We start from the raw sequence: 6,000 nt of genomic DNA on the forward strand, positions 1-6,000 counted from the left end.
GCATGTATGAGTGTGTGGTGTCTGTGTGTGTGCTTGAATGTGTGTATGCGTGGTTGTACGCATGTCTGAATTTGGAAGCGAGTGTGTGTCTGCATGTAAGTGTGTATGCGTGTGCGAGTGTAAGTGTTGTGGTGAATGCGTGTGAGTATGCGTGTTTGGATGGGTGTGAGTATGCATGCTTGAATGGGTGTGAGTATGCATGCTTGAATGCATTTATGAATGTTGAAGTGAATGTTGAAGTGAATGCGTGTATGGATGCATGTGAGTGAATGCCTGTATGTAAGTGGAGGTGAATGGGTGTATGTGTGGTGTGTGTGGATGTCTATATGCATGTATGTGGGGAGGGGGGCACTGTGTCTGGAGGGGGTGGGGGTCGCTGTGTCTGGAGGAGGGCTGGGGATGCTGTGGCTGGAGAGGGGGGGGGCCAGTGCTTGCTAGGGGGTGAGGGAGTCATCTACTGATGACAGGGAAGTAATTTCCGGTCACCGGTAGCCATTCCTCCATGGTTTTTGTGACAACGCTACTGGTGCGGAAACCATGGCAGAAAGCCTGTTCCTAATACCGTCAGCGGTCTTCTGTGGCCCACTGCATCAGAGATGATCATCTCTGGCCCAGTGGTTCCGACCGCCATGGCGGTATGTGTCGAGATGTGGCAGTCTGTACCGCCAGCCTGTTGGAGGTGGAACCGTCACATTTACCCTGGTGGTCAAAAGACCACCAGGGTCAAAATGAGGGCCATTGTGTATAATACACTGGCTATTGGTGTCATGCTACAGATCAAACGAATTCTATGAAGATGGCCCGCCGCGCCTATCCTGTATTGTCTTTATGTGTTGTGCTTCTAACCATATGATCCTATTTAGGGATATGAGTATGATGCCGACCTGTAGGTCTTTCAGTAGCTCGAGTGTCGTATGGTTCAATGGGGATGCCAATCTATTTAGTAAGGTACTCTGTGAGCTTGCTTGCAGTTGTACATTCATTATTTAGGGCCAGATGTTCAAAACTTTTTGCATGTCGCAAACAGTGAATTTCGCTGTTTGCGACATGCAAAAAGCACATTGTGATGCCCAATCCCCGTTTTGCGAGTCGGTAACCTGGTTACCGACTCGCAAAACGGGACTGTGAGTCGCAATTAGGAAGGGGGGGTTCCCCTTCCTAATTGCGAGTCGCAACGCAATGCTGTATTGTTTTGTGACCGCGAACGCAGTCGCAAAGCAATCGCAGTTACCACCAGTGTCACACTGGTGGTAACCCATTCGCAAAAGGAAAGGGGTCCCCATGGGACCACTTCCTCTTTGTGAATGGCATGAAAAACATTTTTTCAGAGCAGGCAGTGATCCTATGGACCGTAAAAGTTTCAATTTTTAGTTTTGTAATGCATCTCGTTTTCCTTTAAGGAAAACGGGCTGCCTTGCAAAAAAAAAAAACTGCTTTATTTAAAAGCAGTCACAGACATGGTGGTCTGCTTTCTCCAGCAGGCCACCATCCCTGTGAGTGCTGCCACTCGCAAGGGGGTCGCAAATTGCGACCCACCTCACTAATATTAATAAGGTGGGCCTTTGCGACCCCGTTGCGAGTCACAGATGGTGTCAGGGACACCATCCTACATTCTGGATTGCGACTCGCAAATTGTGAGTCGGTCTGACTCGCAATTTGCGAGTTGCAATCCAGATTTGAACTACATCTGGCCCTTAATCTATTTGGACTTTAATTCATTTCGGACCCTATGTTTGTACTTCATGTTGCCATCTTTGGTCCTAAGTTGAAGAAAATCTACTTTTGTCCTTACATTGTATTCCAAAGTTCACCGGTGCGAGCGCCTTATGGTCTGGGATTCTGTTGTATGACTTTTTTGTTGGGCCCGTCATGAAAAAATCTGAATTGAAATATCAAACTATACTTCCTTTAATTTGCATGATATCAGGCAGAAGTAAAAATACGAGAGAATGAGACAACAGGAGTAGAATTTGTGAGTGGAAAGGACGAAGAATTGAAATTTGAACGAATATTATATCTACAAAACGTTACATTAAAATTCTGTGCTCTCTTACTTACAATCTAAAGTCACACAACTCAACTGTGATTTACTTTTTATTATGTATATGGAGAATCCACCTCCTCCCTCCTGGATTGGAAGTGAGTGTGTTTTTAGGCTGCTCCTCTTGCTTATGACTTACTATAGGCGTTTGGTATTGATACGGGATAGATAGCCAAGAGTGCTGCAGGCAGTATGACTTCACTGTTTAAACCGAATAGTATCATCTGTGAAGAACTGATTGTGTGAGCAATTGCAGTGGTCTAGAGACGTGTTTGCTTGAAGAGAGAATCTTCCTGTGTTTTAGTCGCTTTGAGTCACGGTGGAATCAATAATGAAGCCTGAGAATGGCTATCTGTCATAGCCCCAAACTTTCAAAAGTTGGGTATGGGGGGCGTGGTAAGCAGAAGCTGGCACAGGATGTGAGTTCTTGAAGCTCTATAGCAGCAGCCCTTGTGATAGTGGCAGTCCTGGCGCCCGGGAGCTGAAATAGGCACCCAACATGGCTTGAGTGTCAAGGCCTGAGCTGGCAAACGCAGAGCAGCCCGCCCAGCCACAGAGGCACCCTAGAAGGTGGTGTGCGGTGCAGTCACAGCAGTGGGACAGAGACCCCATGATGATGCCGCTCTGTTGAGCGGACAACACGTTGATCACGAACGGCCTCCACCTGAGCTGAGGGGACAGCCGGACAGTCATGCAACAGCAGGGTACCTAACTGTGCAACGGACTGGACCGACTGAAACGGACTGAAATGTAGAAATGTTTTGCTCTCTGGGAGGACATAGAGAAGAAATCTCTGCTAGGGTACAGCCTGCTGCCCCCCACCTGACGAGTCATGCGGTGTCCCAAATCTACTCTACCCTGCTGAAAAATAGTCTTCCACTGATTGAGTCACTTAGGGAAAAATAGGAAGGGGAACTGGGTATACGTGAAGACAATAACTGGGGACTGCTGTGTAGATACCCAGATAAGGTCGGCATCAAGGCAGCGTCCCCCTTGATCCATCTACAAACATTACATAGAGCATATTGCACACAAACCCAACTATTCAGAATAGGGAGAGCGAGTGATAAGAACTGTCTGCAGGGATGCCAGGCACCTTGATTCACACGCTGTGGGAATTTCTGGAGGTCAGGACTTACTGGGAATGGATAGGTACAGGTTGTCAGAGGTGTTGGGTTACGGGTGTAGCTTATGCCCCAGCTGACCCCCCTCCCCCGTGCATCTGGTGCGGACAATCACTGGATTGGCACATCCTAGGTTTCAGCAATCTAGACTTGATGGTTGCATGCAGGGATCTCCTTAAGCATTTGGGGGTGAGGACATTACCAATCATACGGGATTTGGAAGAAGGGATGGACTAGTGTATGGGGCGGAGCAGTTGGTGTTCAGTGCTAGGGGTTGCCCACATACATTTGAAAGAATATGGGGTCACTGGATGGCAGCAAGGGATAAGAAGGGGTAGAGTCATGGGGAAGAAAGGAGAACTGGATGGGTGGGTCTGGCTCAGGCCATAGATGGGGCCCTAGGACCTGAGGGACGATTGGATGATCCCTGAGAATTCATGGAGAAATGTGATCCAGTGTGACAATTTTCGGATGTGGTGTAAATTAGTGGATCTATGCTGCTCATATGCCTTCTGCAGTTGGGGGGAGGAATCTTATGTTATTTTGTTTCTTTAAAATTGCAATACAAATTTTAAAAAAAGAGTTGGGTGTGTGGGAGGAACCAGATGCTGCTTGAGGAATCACAGATGGGGATATGATACTCATGAAAACATACAGGCTCCTTAATAATTGAACAGGTGGAAGGCTTGGCACTAGACAGATGCAAGATACCAGCAGGCAGAGTCTCTAGGGCTCTTCTGTCTCATTCTAATTCTGCAGCATTTTGTAGGGGCTGGAAGTGGTAAGAACAAGGAGTTGATGCGAACAATTATTTCCCAATCTCCTCCTTAGCAGTAAGCAGGTGGCTAATGGCGGGTGACTACTCTATGGACCGCTGTCTATGTTAGGTGAGATTGATTATGTAGATAACCCACCAGACCCAAGGTCAATGAGGATGGTAGTCGCCTACATATGAGCTAATGGCCATGCATTACTCTTTTGGACACCAGTCAGGGATCTGGTGCATATAATGATTGATAGATGAACCCATATAGGGCATGGCAGGGCTGTTCATTCACACCAACTCGCACTAATCATGCCATCCTCGCACTGTAGCGTGCATGAGTAGGAGAGGTCCTGCAAGATCCATAGGGAAACCAGCAGTGAAGGAGGGAGTGCACCAATTCAGAAAAGGGAATTATAGTATCCATGGGGTCCCACAGGAAAGGTATAGCAAATTATTTGTGAGTGAAAAGTGACTGTGAGGGCCCAGACGTGTCACAGAGTATGGTATTGCCTTCATTATTGTAAACCTTGCTAAGAGACACAGATGGGGGTAATGTTTGTATCTATAGATACATCTTTAGATTAATTTCCTCATGCACAAGTAGCGATATACTTAGAATATGCATAGCCAAAATAGCACCAAAGCGCAAAATCACTGCTATTATACAGTCTTGCAAAATGAATTATTTTGGGCAATCTCGGTAGACTTTGCTCAATAGTGGTGCATTTATTTGAGAACACATTCAAAAGAAGCCGTTTCCAAAGTGCTACGACCTCTTTTTCATCACTTGACGCCCATGGAATAATGGAAGATGGACTGTGCTTCTACACCTTAGAGGCTTTAACCAGTGATCACAGTGATGAAAGATTTACAGTAGGTGAAACTAAAATCCCTTATCGAGGCGTTTATAGTTTCAGTGTCATGGCATTAAAACCTTAGCACTAAAAGGGAGAGATGCATGAGTCACTGATCATGTCCTAGGTTAATTGTCGGAAAGGAAAATATGTGCAAGATGAAATAAGCTGCCAAAGTGAGTGGGAGGAGTGGAAATGCCAGATGACATACGTCCTTTGCTATGATAGTCATTAGTAAGTCATTTGGGGCTGATGTCCGGCAGTACACACCCATAAAAAAGGACGTAGACACAGGGTGAACCCCCACAATGACAGAGTGTACGTTGCAGAAAATGACAAACACAACAGGCATGTTCAGAAGCATAAATGGAACCATCATATAATCAAAACGAATGTAGATTTGTGTGTGACGTTTAAATGCCTTAAGGGCAGTGACATCAGATTAAACTTTCACAATCAAGCAAAGGAGCTAATGTGTGATTTGACCGTACTAAAATGCCCATATATTGTTCTATTTTTCAAAGCACCTCGCTTTATAGTTAAATTTTTGATACTATGAGAACTATCAAATAGCACAAAAGGTCCCCTACTAAAAGGTTTACGGTGGTCTCTTCGAATATTTTACCACTGACTTATATTCAAGTTATTTATTTACTTTTGTGGGACTTTTTGGCTAGCTAGTGAATAACCACGGAAGGCGCGCTTTTCTCAATTATGCACAAAATAAAACGTTTCTAAATTATTTTTGTTTTTCTCTATTGTTGCTTTTGGGCATTTGTTTAGCTTATTTCTACCATACATATATGTTCTCACATAAGAGTTATTTGTTGACCAATAGGGCCCCATATGTAACTATAGGTCGCTTTAGACCGCTGCAGCTGGCTATAAATAAACAGAATATAGAGAGTGGGCGTAACTTAGGCCCCTGCGGTCCCTGGGGTGCAGGTGCCCTCCCCCATCATGTTGCGTTACGTCACTGCAACAAGAATAAACAAGCATTTGCAATGCAATGGATCTCGCATATGCTCGAGTTAGAGCTATTAGCCACATAAACTGATAATGAAAAGTAAAAGTCTCACATATGCGAGCCAACGGTCACCATGAGCGTGAATGAGACACAGAAAAGGTAACAGAAGATCACAGGGAGTGAACTGTATCGACAAAAGTGTAAAGATCCATGTAACCGGCAAAAGTAGAAGTATCCATTTAACCAGC

This window comes from Pleurodeles waltl, chromosome 5 (genome assembly GCF_031143425.1).
Source record: "Pleurodeles waltl isolate 20211129_DDA chromosome 5, aPleWal1.hap1.20221129, whole genome shotgun sequence".
Classification (NCBI taxonomy): Eukaryota; Metazoa; Chordata; class Amphibia; order Caudata; family Salamandridae; genus Pleurodeles; species Pleurodeles waltl.